Source organism: Eschrichtius robustus, chromosome 11 (assembly GCF_028021215.1).
Source record: "Eschrichtius robustus isolate mEscRob2 chromosome 11, mEscRob2.pri, whole genome shotgun sequence".
In the NCBI taxonomy this organism is placed as follows: domain Eukaryota; kingdom Metazoa; phylum Chordata; class Mammalia; order Artiodactyla; family Eschrichtiidae; genus Eschrichtius; species Eschrichtius robustus.
This window is the reverse complement of record NC_090834.1, coordinates 57928016-57942398: the sequence shown is the minus strand read 5'-3', so window position 1 is coordinate 57942398 and position 14383 is coordinate 57928016. Positions and strand designations below refer to the sequence as shown.

Sequence of the window (14383 nt, the reverse complement as noted above, 5' to 3'; positions counted from 1 at the left end):
AGAATAAAACAATCAGACCATGTCATATTGCCATTTAAAATGGTCCACAAATTTTCTAATTGTCATCAGGACAAAGCTCCTTAGCCAGACCTACCTCAAGCCCCGACCCTGTCTCCTTCCCCAGCCCCATCTCCTGCTTCTCATCCCCACACAATTTAAACTTCAGCCACAGGAAGGAACTTGCAGTTCCCAGAACATATCTCATGGAGTTTATGCTCTCCTGGGGAAGTTTCATTCATTCATTCAACAGCGTTCATTGGTCTCCTCATCTGGCCTGGGCCCTATGCCATGCTCCGTCTCATCACCACCAGGTCTGCCTTTATCCCCCATCAGTTCATTCTTCCAGCCTCAACTTACTTGTTTGTTTACATGTTTCTCTGAGAAACATTCTTTGAACCACTCAACCTGAACGAGATGCCCCTCTTCTGTACTTTCTATATATGAGGGTATATGGCGGGCAGCAGGGGAGGAAAGGGGGCATGTCTTACTTCTCCCACTAGACTCTGAGTGCAGGGATAAAATCCTATTTAGGCACAGTATGTAGTTTAAGGCCTGAGTTGTATTAGAAGATCAATAAATGCTTGTGGAATGAGTGAATGAATGAATGAAGCTTCCCAACTAGCATGTAAACCCACAAAGGCAAGAATTTTTGTTGTTTTGTTCTGCTTTATCCTTAGCACCTAGGACAATACCTGGCACATTAAATATTTGTCAAAATAATTAAAGTTACCTGTCAAAGAAAAACAAACAAGGAGTTGTACATTAAGTCTCATGTGCAAACTGTCCATTTGTTGTGGTCGACCCATCTGTCGTTGGCAAAAGACTGATTCAGGACTAATAAAGGAATTAGAGACAAAAAGTGTTCTGGAGGTCAGATGCAATGAATTGAGTTAGTACCTTGTATTTAAAACCTAACTCTAAGTCCAAGAAAGACTGGGACATTTATTTTTTTTACATGCATTGTTTTAGAAGTCACTAAGCAAAATGTTGATTGTACTTCACCTAAAAAAAAAAGTCAGCATTTTTGGGGCTTAAGTAGATTCTCATCTGACACAGGTCATTTTCTATGTGCCCATATCGCCTATGGAGCTGGAGAAATATATCCAGCAATGGGGTAGCACATGATCTCCTACATCTGGAACAGCTGGGACCCAAGGAAAGCCATACGTCATGAATGATATCACCCTTATTGATCTAACTTTTAAAAGACAATGGAATAATTTCTTCTTGCCCAAACCTTACTACAGTGGTTTGGACCAGCAACTCCATAGCGGGATGATGGGAGGGCTGCATGGACAAAGGACAATTGTTGAACTCCCACAGCAGAAGGATGGTTTACAAAGTGATCTTTCTTAGGAGTTCTGCCTGGGACTATTGTACACCACATGGCAGGTGCTCTGACATAAGTAAGGCCAAATTGGATTCCATTTGGATTTCTTTTCTTTTTGAAACCATCCTTCTCTAGAATTGTCCTCTCTAAAAGTCACTAGAACAACAGGGGGGGAAAGTGAGATCTTGAACTCCCCAGGGAATCAAGGCAGACATTCCTTCCCCTTTCTTTACTCATCACTTTTCCATGGCTGCCATTCACTGGGACCTCATTTGAGAGGAGGTTTTATTTCCCTGCTTTCTCTCAGGATTCTGCCTCAAATAATGTTCACTGGCTTTTCACAAAGAAAACTAGGACTCCCATTTATTTAATCCAATACACCACTACATTCCACCTTGAAAACAGTATGCAGTGCATTATCCTCTAACAGGAACAAATAGCAGAATGGAGCTTGACTATTTTCCATGAGGCTGATTTTTGCTAATCAAACACATTTATTCTCTGAACACTTTCAGTGCCTGTTGAGAAATAAGTGGTACCAGAAAGGACATATCTTCCAGAATGCAACTTAGAAATATATAGAAAATAGATAATATTGAGGTCTTCATGTGAAAATAACTCAGTAACTTGTAGAAGGGCAGTTGGACCATTTTGTAATACCATCAAGATATGCACTACACACACTCTTCCACCTAACAATTCTGTAGGATTCTATCTCACAGAAACGCTCATACCTGGGAGTAAAGGCATATGAATGGCACACTGATTGAATCACATGTAAGCACCACATGAACTGACAAAAAGAGACACACTATATATTGTAACGTGATAAAAGTAAATTGCCAAATAATATGTAATATAAGATTCCATTTTTGTTTTAAAAAAACCCACACTGTATGTATGTAGATGCATATTCCTATATATATTTATAGATGTAAAGAAAAAGTCCAGAAAGATACCAACACCAAACTGCTAACAGTGATTCCTTCCTCTGTAGAGTAAAATTGGGGGAGTATTACTTAAATTTATTTTTAAAAAACAATAAAGGAAATAACTGGATTAGTATAAGGTAGTTAACATTCACAGAGTATTTATTCTGTGAGGGGCACGTGATGGACACTCTGTATATCATCTAACTCATTCTGCAAATCTTCTGAAGTAGGTATTATTATCCCTGTTTGCGGATGAGAAAACAGATTCTGAGAAGTGAGTAACTTGCCCAACCTAACAGGGTTAGTAAGTAGCAGAGCTGGAATTCAAACCCAGGACTTTCTGACTCCAAGGCCCAAGATCTTCTCATTGGTCCAACAATGCCATCTCCTGTGACATAGTCTTGGCTCAGTAGATGGGCTTATAAACATTGCCACATGGCTGTTGAATGTTAGGTTTATTCTTTACAACTTTTTCTTATGGAAATTTTCAAACATACACGAGAGGGGAAGGAATAGTATAATGAATCCATGTGCCCATTATCATCCAGAGTCAACAATTATTAATATTCTGCATTATTGTGTCATCTACCCCAATACACACTTTTTAGGAAGCATTTAAATGCAAATTCAAGACATCATATCATTTCACCATTAACATTTCAATCTCTGAATATAAGAACTTAAATAAGAACATAATGGTGTGTTGTAAATCAACTATACCTCAATAAAATAAAAAATAAACTTTAGAAAAAAGAACAATGGTGTGATAATCACTGTTATCAAACATAATAGTTCACAATAATTCCTTAATAATATCAACACCCAATCCATGTAAATTTTCCTAGGTTGTCTCAAAAATATCTTTTTGCTTATTCAAAATTTATGTCTCAAATCTGTCTCCTTGAATTCTGATTTTCCCCTCCCTTTTTCTTCATACAACTTATTCATTGAAGAAATTGTCATTTGTCTTATAGAATTTCTCATCTTTTTTTTTTTTGGCCACACCATTGCATCATGCAGGGTCTTAGTTCCCTGACCAGGATTCGAACCTGTGTCCCCTGCATTGGAAGCACACAGTCTTAACCACTGGACCGCCAGGGAAGTCCCAATTTCCCATCTTCTTGACTTGATTTCTCATACCTCAATGGGGTCATTTAACATGCTCTTTCCTTTATATTTCTCACAACATGATGATTAGAGACGTTAAATTCAGGTTCAATTCTTTCAGCAAGACTGTTTCTTAAGCAGTGTACTTCCTACTGCATCTTATCAGGAGGCAATTAATGTCTGACTGTCCCACTTTTAGTAAATGGTAAGATTGAACAGTGGATTCAGGGGCTGCCAGCCTGATACATATGTTCCTCGTCAACATTTTACCTAATAGTTTTAGCAGCCATTGATCATTTTTTTGCCTAGATCCATGATTTCATTAGGAGCTTAGGTTCATTTAAAATCCTATAAGACTTAGGTATTTTTAAAAACCATCCTGAGATAGCAATACTATACTTAGTTTTGAGTCAAGGTATCAAAAAAAAAAATCTCTTTTTATCTATTACCTATCATGGTTTTTTTGTTTTTGTTTTTGGATTTTTTTTTTTTTGCAAGAGTAATTGAGTTTTTAGGCATTTTCCTAAAACCATCAGTATTCTGCAACCCTCTATCCCCCATGTGGGACCATTTTGCTAATTAGATTGACATTTTTATTAACCTATCATTCAGAATTTTTATCATACTTCAATTCCTAAATAATTCATAAAAAGTAAGAAGAAAAAGAAAAGATATCCTCTTCCTCTATGATAAATACCATAGTAGGCCAGTTAAACATCTCTGAATCATTTTCAATTCCATGCCCAGGGTAACTACCTGTTTACATTAGAAAAGGTTGTTATTTTCAGTGATTTTAAGTCTGTTCTTATTCATTCTACATTCATTGTGGCTTCTGTCCTGGGCCAACTTTTGAAGCTAAAGAGAGGAAAGGCCCAGGCCTGGTCCTCCAAAGATTCACAATCACCTACACTGATAAAATAAAGAAATGTCCAGAAGGTTCTTGGGGTATAAGGGAAGAGGTACCCAAGACTATGAAATCAGGGAAAGCTTCTCAAAGGAGGAGATGTTTAGCTGAGTTTTGAAGGTTGAGTGGAAACTAACTAGGGGAAGGGCATTCCAAGAAAAGCAAAGCCATACAAAGGCAGGAAAGAATAGGCCCTTTCAGAGCACTGCACATGGTTTTGTATGGCTGGAGAATAAGGTTTATAGGAAGGGGTGGCTGTGGCGGAGCAGCAGCAGGGCCAGGACGTGAAGAGCCTTGTTTGCCATGCTACAGAGTTAGGAAGTCCCTGAAGGATTTTAAGCAGAAGAGTGACGGAGTCTGATCTATGTTGTATGTTTTTCTCCTCAGTAGATTTTTTTCTTTTTTCTCTGTTGAGGTGAAATTCATATAACATAAAATTAATCATTTAAAGTGAACAACTCAGTGGCCTTTAGTACATTCACAATGTTGTACAACCACTACCTCTATCTAGTTCTAAAACATTTTCATCTCCCCAAAAGGAAACCCACACCCATTAAGCAGTCACTTCCCATTCCTCCCTTCCTGCAGCCCCTGGCAACCACCAGTCAGCTTTCTGGTAGATTTACGTATTCCCTCAGTACACTCTTATTTCTAAAAATTATATAAGTAACATGGATGCATTATAGAAGAATCAAAATACAGGTGAGCAAAAGAGGAAAATAAATAATGCTCATAATTTTAGCATCTTAAGTAACTTTTGCATACTGTGTATCCTTCTAAAGAATTTTCTCTTGAGTTTCTTCATCGCATGTACTTTATGGGTCTCCCCAAACTTTGAGATATAAAAGAATTCTGCTCAAACCTCTGTCCTATGAAAGGGTGTGAAGCCCAAGTCCAATATCTCTGAGGGTTCTTGGGGGGTTTTGTGGAGGTGACAGTGGGGATATGTTTCTTTTGATTACCTCTAGCTCTGATTTTCTGCCTTGATCTCCACCGCTCATTTCACTTTCTGGGCATGAAATGTCCCTTCTACATTTCCCCAACCCCTTCTCTCCCCAAAATGTGGCCTAAACAAGGTGGTGTTGGCAAACTTTTAGGGAAAATTTGGGAGCAAGAAAGGATGGCTCATATTGAAGCTCAGCTTAGAGAAAAACTTGAAACTGCATGTTAAGAGAGCAGTTCTTTTAAGAGTCCATTAGTCATTCATATCACTGGAAAATTCTCATTGACCATCCCTCCAGAGGCAGTACAGCAGCAACAGCTGTCCAGCTTCTCTCCCTGAGAAGGTAATGAATATCTTTTTCATTTTCCAAATTCAACCCCCTCTAGCTATAAACTCCAAAGCAATCATTTCCAGTTTCCATCCTCTTTTGCACAAGGCAATTCAATGCTTCTTCTGCTTTATTCTAAACTACAAAGAGATACGTTATTCTGCTAAATCAAAATAGTCCCTCCCTATCAGAACTCTAGTGTCAGGTTGTCAAAGTTACAACTTCTTTCCCCCTACTGGCTGCATTTTCATTATTGCTTTGTTATTTTAAATATCTTTCCTGAAATATTGTTTGTTCCTAAATATTCTTCTACATCTTTTGAAACGGCTGCATACAGCCCTTGTTTTTGGACACTTAGGTTGTTTCCAATTCTTTATTATTATAGAGAGTGCCATGTTATATATTAAGGAGACATATATATATATATATATATATATATATATATATACCCTTAATTATTTTTTCGCTGTACATTCCTAGTAGTAGCATTCCTAAACTAAAGAATAAATCCTGTCTTATGGCTTTTATACCCTCTAGAAGACCTGTATAAGTTTATATATCCAGTAATGTTTGAAAGGGCCTGAATCTCCAAACTCCTCTTAATTATGGATATATTTATCCTTATTTTTTTCTTTATGGTTTAAATTTGTACTTCTTGACTGATAGTGAAGTTGAACTTTTTATGTTTATTGGGCATTTGAGGATTTTTCTTGTGTCAAATACCTTTCCTGGTCAGTTGTGTATCTTCACTTTTCTTTTATTGATTTGAAGAAGGTCTTTGAACATTAAGGATACAAACCTTTGGTTAAGGATACTTTCCTCCAATGTCATTTGTCTTTTAATTTGGTTTGTGGTAAATCTTCCTATATAAAAGTTTTATACTTTATATAATCACATCTATCATCCTTTATACTTTCTGCTTTTAGTTTCATGTGTAGAAAATCATTCCTTACTCCAAAGTTTTGTAAATATTCCTGTGTATTTTCTTCTACTAACGTTAAATTTTTTAATCCTTCTGGAATTTATCTTAGTGTAGTGTGTGAATTTGGGTTTATTTTAACAGTTAGACAGCTTTTTTTTTTTTTTTTTTTAACTTTTGGCTGCACCGTGGCATGTGGGATCATAGCTCCCTGACCAGGGATCGAACCCCTGCCCCCTGCACTGGAAGATGGAGTCTTAATCACTGGACTGCCAGGGAAGTCCCCTAGACTGTCATCTTAACACTCCCCCCACTGAATGAGGCACTAGCTTTATTATACACTAAATTCTTATATGTACTTGGATATATTTCTGAGCTGTCTATTTTTTTACGTAGAACAGTAATATTTTAATTACTCTATCTTGCTGACTTATTTTAATATCTGATAGGAAAAGGCCTTTTCACTACTATTCTTCCTAAAGATGTGCTTGCTTTCTTCATTTGTTGATTTTTCTAAATAAACTAAAAAATAGATTTACTTCACATTCTAAAAAACTTCCAGGTGTTTTTGTTGGGGTTTTGTTAAATTTATAGGCTTAGTTTGAGGAAAATTAATATCTTTATAATATTAAATCTTCCAGTACAGTAATATAGAATGTCTATCCCTTTATTCAAATCTCCTTTTAGATTCCATGGCAAAGTTTTGAGATTGGCACATTTATCTTTAAGTTTATTACTGGGTACTTTGATTTTATTTTTGATTGCCATGATATGGACTCTTTTTTTTCATTATCTTAACTAATTGTTGTTGATACATAAGGAAACTATTAATTTTTAAATATTGCTGTCATAATTGCCAATCGTTCTGAACTCTCCCACTAGTTCTAATAGTTTTTTAAGCAACCTTATAATCTTTAAATAATGATAATTTTGTCTCTTCCTGTCAGATATTTATACCTCCTTCACTTCTTTTTCTCATTACTGCATTGATTAGCACTTCTGGGAAAATTTTAAATAATGGTAATGACACTCAAATTATTAACTTTAATGAAAATGATTCTAATGTTTAACTGCTAAATAGAATACTGGCCATTGGTTTGAGATCAATATTCATTAACATATTAATTAAGATTTGCTTAAATCAAAAATATATGGTGATTGTTATCAAAATATTTTGGCATTCTGTTAAAATGATCATATGATTTTTTCTCCCACATGCTACAGAACAACTAAGCCCATGTGCCACAACTACTGAGCCTGCACTCTAGAGCCTACGAGCCACAACTACTGAGCCCATGTGCCACAACTACTGAAGCCCGCATGCCTAGAGCCCTTGCTCCGCAACATGAGAAGCCACCACAATGAGAAGCCCGCACACCGCAATGAAGAAAAGCCCACACTCAACACAACTAGAGAAAGCCTGTGCACAGCAACAAAGACCCAACGCAGCCAAAAATAAATAAACATTTTTTAAAAAAAGATTAAAGTGCTGATTATTTCTGGGTGGGGGGGTAGATACAAATTTAGGAAGGTAAAAGTGAAGAAGAAGGTAGTCAACCAATGCAGCCAAAAATAAATAAATAAATAAATTTATTTTTTAAAAAAAGATTATAAAGTGCTGATTATTTCTGGGTCGGGGGGTAGATACAAATTTAGGAAGGTAAAAGTGAAGAAGAAGCTAGTCAACCAATGCATGTCCTAAGTGTCCATTGACAGATGAATGGATAAAGAACATGTGGCTCATATATACAATGGAATATTACTCAGCCATAAAAAGAAACGGAATTGAGTTATTTGTAGTGAGGTGGATGGACCTAGAGTCTGTCATACAGAGTGAAGTAAGTCAGAAAGACAAAAACAAGTACTGTATGCTAACACATATATATAGAATCTAAAAAAAAAAAAAAAAATGGTTCTGACTAACCTAGGGGCAGGACAAGAATAAGAATGCAGATGGACACACATATCCTGGCTATTGTAAATAGTGCTGCAATGAACATTGTGGTACATGACTCTTTTTGAATTATGGTTTTCTCAGGGTATATGTCCAGTAGTGGGATTGCTGGGTCCTATGGTAGTTCTATTTTCAGTTTTTTAAGGAATCTCCATACTGTTCTCCATAGCGGCTGTATCAATTTACATTCCCACCAGCAGTGCAAGAGGGTTCCCTTTTCTCCACACCCTCTCCAGCATTTATTGTTTGTAGATTTTTTGATGATGGCCATTCTGACCAGTGTAAGGTGATACCTCATTGTAGTTTTGATTCGCATTTCTCTAATGATTAGTGATGTTGAGCATCCTTTCATGTGTTTGTTGGCAATCTGTACATCTTCTTTGGAGAAATGTCTATTTAGGTCTTCTGCCCATTTTTGGATTGGGTTGTGTTTCCTTAATTTCTCTTTCAGATTTTTCATCATTAGTATAGGAATGCAAGAGATTTCTGTGCATTAATTTTGTACCCTGCTACTTTACCAAATTCATTGATTAGCTCTAGTAGTTTTCTGGTAGCATCTTTAGGATTCTCTATGTATAGTATCATGTCATCTGCAAACAGTGACAGCTTTACTTCTTTTCTGATTTGGATTCCTTTTATTTCTTTTTCTTCTCTGATTGCTGTGGCTAAAACTTCCAAAACTATGTTGAATAACAGTGGTGAGAGTGGGCACCCCGTCTTGTTCCTGACCTTAGAGGAAATGGTTTCAGTTTTTCACCATTGAGAACGTTGTTGGCTGTGGGTTTGTCATATATGGCCTTTATTATGTTGAGGTAGGTTCCCTCTGTGCCTACTTTCAGGAGAGTTTTTATCATAAATGGGTGTTGAATTTTGTCAAAAGCTTTTTCTGAATCTATTGAGATGATCATATGGTTTTTATTCTTCAATTTGTTAATATGGTTTATCACATTGATTTGTGTATATTGAAGAATCCTTGTATTCCTGGGATAAACCCTACTTGATCATGATGTATGATCCTTTTGATGTGCTGTTGGATTCTGTTTGCTCATATTTTGTTGAGGATTTTTGCATCTGTGTTCATCAGTGATATTGGCCTGTAGTTTTCTTTCTTTGTGACATCTTTGTCTGGTTTTGGTATCAGCGTGATGGTGGCCTCGTAGAATGAGTTTGGGAGTGTTCATCCCTCTGCTATATTTTGGAAGAGTTTGAGAGGATGGGTGTTAGCTCTTCTCTAAATGTTTGATGGAATTCTCCTGTGAAGCCATCTGGTCCTGGGCTTTTGTTTGCTGGAAGATTTTTAATCACATTTTCAATTTCAGTGCTTGTAATTGGTCTGTTTATATTTTCTATTTCTTCCTGGTTCAATCTTGGAAGGTTGTGTTTTTCTAAGAATTTGTCCATTTCTTCCAGGTTATCCATTTTATTGGCATATAGTTGCTTGTAGTAATCTCTCATGATCCTTTGTATTTCTGCAGTGTCAGCTGTTACTTCTCCTTTTTCATTTCTAATTCTGTTGATTTGAGTCTTCTCCCTGTTTTTTTGGATGAGTCTGGCTAATAATGGCTTATCAATTTTGTTTACCTTCTCAAAGAACCAGCTTTTAATTTTATTGATCTTTGTTATTGTTTCCTTCATTTCTTTTTCATTTATTTCTGATCTCATCCTTATGATTTCTTTCCTTCTGCTAACATTGGGGTTTTTTTGTTCTTCTTTCTCTAACTGCTTTAGGTGTAAGGTTAGGTTGTTTATTTGAGATGTTTCTTGTTTCTTGAGGTAGGACCGCATTGCTATAAACTTCCCTCTTAGAACTACTTTTGCTGCATCCCATAGGTTTTGGGTCACCTGTTTTCACTGTCATTTGTTTCTAGCTATTTTTTGAATTCCTCTTTGATTTCTTCAGTGATCACTTGGTTATTTAGTAGTGCATTCTTTAGCCTCCATGTGTTTCTATTTTTTACAGGCTTTTTTCCTGGAATTGATATCTAGTCTCATAGCGTTGTGGCTGGAAAAGATATTTGATATGATTTCAATTTTCTTAAATTTACCAAGGCTTGATTTGTCACCCAAGGTATGATCTATCCTGGAGAATGTTCCATGAGCACTTGAGAAGAAAGTGTATTCTGTTCTTTTTGGATGGAATGGCCATTAATATCAATTAAGTCCATCTTGTTTAATGTGTCATTTAAAGCTTGTGTTTCCTTATTTATTTTCATTTTGGTTGATCTGCCCATTGGTGAAAGTGGGGTGTTAAAGTCCCCTAGTATGATTGTGTTATTGTCCATTTCCCCTTTTATGGCTGTTAGCATTTGCCTTATGTATTGAGGTGCTCCTATGTTGGATGCATAAATATTTACAACTGTTATATCTTCTTCTTGGAGTGCTCCCTTGATCATTATGTAGTGTCCTTCTTTGTCTCTTGTAATAGTCTTGATTTTAAAGTCTATTTTGTCTGATATGAGTATTGCTACTCCAGCTTTCTTTTGATTTCCATTTGCATGGAATATCTTTTTCCATCCCCTCACTTTCAGTCTGTATGTGTCCCTAGGTCTGAAGTGGGTCTCTTGTAGACAGCATATATACGGGTCTTGTTTTTGTATCCATTCAGCCAGTCTATGTCTTTTGGTGGGAGCATTTAATCCATTTACATTTAAGGTAATTATCGATATGTATGTTCCTATTACCATTTTCTTAATTGTTTTGGGTTTGTTATTGTAGGTCTTTTCCTTCTCTTGTGTTTCCTGCCTAGAGAAGTTCCTTTAGCATTTGTTGTAAAGCTGGTTTGGTGGTGCTGAATTCTCTTAGCTTTTGCTTGTCTGTAAAGGTTTTAATTTCTGTGTCGAATCTGAATGAGATCCTTGCTGGGTAGAGTAATCTTGGTTGTAGGTTTTTCCCTTCCATCACTTTAAATATATCATGCCACTCCCTTCTGGCTTGCAGATTTTCTGCTGAAAGATCAGCTGTTAACCTTATGGGGATTCCCTTGTATGTTATTTGTTGGTTTTCCCTTGCTGATTTTTTTTTCTTTTTTTAAATTAATTAATTAATTTATTTATTTTTGGCTGTGTTGGGTCTTTGTTTCTGTGCGAGGGCTTTCTCTAGTTTTGGCAAGCGGGGGCCACTCTTCATCGCGGTGCACGGGCTTCTCACTATCGTGGCCACCCTTGTTGAGGAGCACAGGCTCCAGACGCGCAGGCTCAATAGTTGTGGCTCACGGGCCTAGTTGCTCCGCGGCATGTGGGATCTTCCCAGACCAGGGCTCGAACCCGTGTCCCCTGCATTAGCAGGCAGATTCTCAACCACTGCGCCACCGGGGAAGACCCCCTTGCTGCTTTTAATATTTTTTCTTTGTATTTAATTATTTATATCTTGATTATTATGTGTCTTGGCGTGTTTCTCCTTGGATTTATCCTGTATGGGACTCTCTGTGCTTCCTGGACTTGATTGACTATTTGCCTTCCCATATTAGGGAAGTTTTCAACTATAATCTCTTCAAATATTTTCTCAGACCCTTTCTTTTTCTCTTCTTCTTCTGGGACCCCTATAATTCAAACGTTGGTGCGTTTAATGTTGCCCCAGAAGTCTCTGAGACTGTCCTCAATTCTTTTCATTCTTTTTTCTTTATTCTGCTCTGCGGTAGTTATTTCCACTATCTTATCTTCCAGGTCACTTATCCGTTCTTCTGCCTCAGTTATTCTGCTATTGATTCCTTCCAGAGAATTTTTAATTTCATTTATTGTGTTGTTCATCATTGTTTGTTTGCTCTTTAGTTCATCTAGGTCCTTGTTAAACGTTTCTTGTATTTTCTCCATTCTATTTCCAAGATTTTGGATCATTTTTACTATCATTACTCTGAGTTCTTTTTCAGGTAGACTGCCTATTTCCTCTTCATTTGTTTGGTTTGGTGGGTTTTTGCCTTGCTCCTTCATCTGCTGTGTGTTTCTCTGTCTTCTCATTTTGCTAAACTTACTGTGTTTGGGTCTCCTTTTCACAGGCTGCAAGTTCATAGTTCCCATTGTTTTTGGTGTCTGCCCCCAGTGGGTGAGTTTTGTTCAGTGGCTTGTGTAGGCTTCTGGTGGAGGGGACTGGTGCCTGTGTTCTGGTGGGTGGGGCTGGATATTGTCTTTCTGGTGGGCAGGGCTGTGTCCGGTGGTGTGTTTTGGGGTGTCTGTGAACTTATTATGATTTTAGGCAGCCTGCTAATGGGTGGGGTTGTGTTCCTGTCTTGCTAGTTGTTTGGCATGGGGCATCCAGCACTGGAGCTTGCTGCCCATTGGGTGGAGCTGGGTCTTAGCGTTGAGATGGAGATCTCTGGGAGAGCTCTCGTCAATTGATATTACATGGGGCTGGGAGGTCTCTGGTGGACCAGCGTCCTGAACTTGGCTCTCCCACCTCAGAGGCTCAGGCCTGACACCAGGCCGTAACACCAAGACTCTTTCAGCCATACAGCTCAGAAGAAAATTGAGAAAAAAGAAAGAAAAAAAATGTTTTTAATAATAAGCAAAATAATATATTAAAATAAAAATAAAAATAATAATAATAAAAAGAAGAGTGCAACAAAACCAATAAACAAATCCACCAATGATAACAAGCACTAAAAACTTTACTAAGTAAAACACAAAATCAGAAACAAATCAGTTGCAGACAGCAAACCCCAAGTCTACAGTTGTTCCCAAAGTCCACTGCCTCAGTTTTGGGATGATTCGCTGTCTATTCAGGTATTCCACAGATGCAGGGTACATCAAGTTGATTGCGGAGATTTAATCCGCTACTCCTGAGGCTGCTGGGAGAGATTTCCCTTTCTCTTCTCTGTTTGCACAGCTCCTGGGGTTCAGCTTTAGATTTGGCCCCGCCTCTGCATGTAGGTTGACTTCAGGCATCTGTTCTCACCCAGACAGGATGGGGTTAAAGCAGTGGCTGATTAGGGGGCTCTTGATTATTCAGGCCTGGGGGGAGGGGGGGGGTACGGAAGTTATAATTGGAATGCAGGGCGAGCCTGCAGCAGCAGGGGCCAGCGTGATATTGCAATAGCCTGAGGCACACCATGCGTTCTCCCAAGGAACTTGTCTCTGGATCACGGGACCCTGGCAGTGTTGGGCTGCACAGGCTCCCAGGGGGGTGTGGATAGTGACCTGTGCTTGCACACAGGATTCTTGGTGGCTGCAGCAGCAGCGTTAGCATTTCATGCCCATCTCTGGGGTCTGAGCTGATAGCCGTGCTCGCGCCCGTCTCTGGAGCTCGTTTAGGCAGTGCTCTGCCTTCTTTTTCAAAGTCTGAGGTCTTCTGCCAGCGTTCTGTTGGAGTTGTTCCACATGTAGATATATTTTTGACGTATTTGTGGGGAGGAAGGTGATCTCCACGTCTTACTCCTCCGCCATGTTGTAGGTCCCCCCTACTTTATTTTCTTGAAAATTTTCTTTGATATTATCACAGCAATTTATCAATTAAAGTAAATATAGTACAGAACTAATTCTAGAGGAAAAACAAACTGATGAATACCCAAATTACTGCTATTGATTTTCATATGCTTTGTCATGTGTCCAAATTTATGATGGAAAAGCATTGACAGGAAATTTGACTTCTATAGAAAATAACAACAAAGAAATCACCCTATAAACTTAAAATTTAGAATACAACAGAGGGAATTCCCTAGCAGTCCAGCGTTTAGGACTCCATGTTTTCACTGCCAAGGGTGTGGGTTCAATCCCTGGCTGGGGAACTAAGATCCCGCAAGCCATGCAACGCGGCCAAAAATAAAATAAAATGAAAGTAAAAATACAATAGAGAAAATGAGGGGTTTTGGTTAGAAAGCTTGAAGAAAGGCTTGATTTAAAGCAGTATTCATTCCAGACACACTACATGAAGGGACCATGATGTGCCTTCAGCTGTCCTACGGATTTTCATGTGATGCCCACAGCATGATGGGGAGGTCTGTAACCAGAGTCCAGCTCCACTGCTTACTAGTTATG

General features: G+C 38.0%; 1 long non-coding RNA gene across 1 annotated transcript in view; it reads right to left on the bottom strand.

Annotated features, from left to right (window-relative positions):
- Positions 1-14383, bottom strand: part of LOC137772115 (uncharacterized) — an 81300-nt gene that overhangs the window by 41854 nt on the left and 25063 nt on the right. Inside the window, exon 4 of the long non-coding RNA XR_011075463.1 lies at positions 731-834. This is a non-coding gene — a long non-coding RNA (uncharacterized lncRNA). The remainder of the gene's footprint in view (positions 1-730; positions 835-14383) is intronic.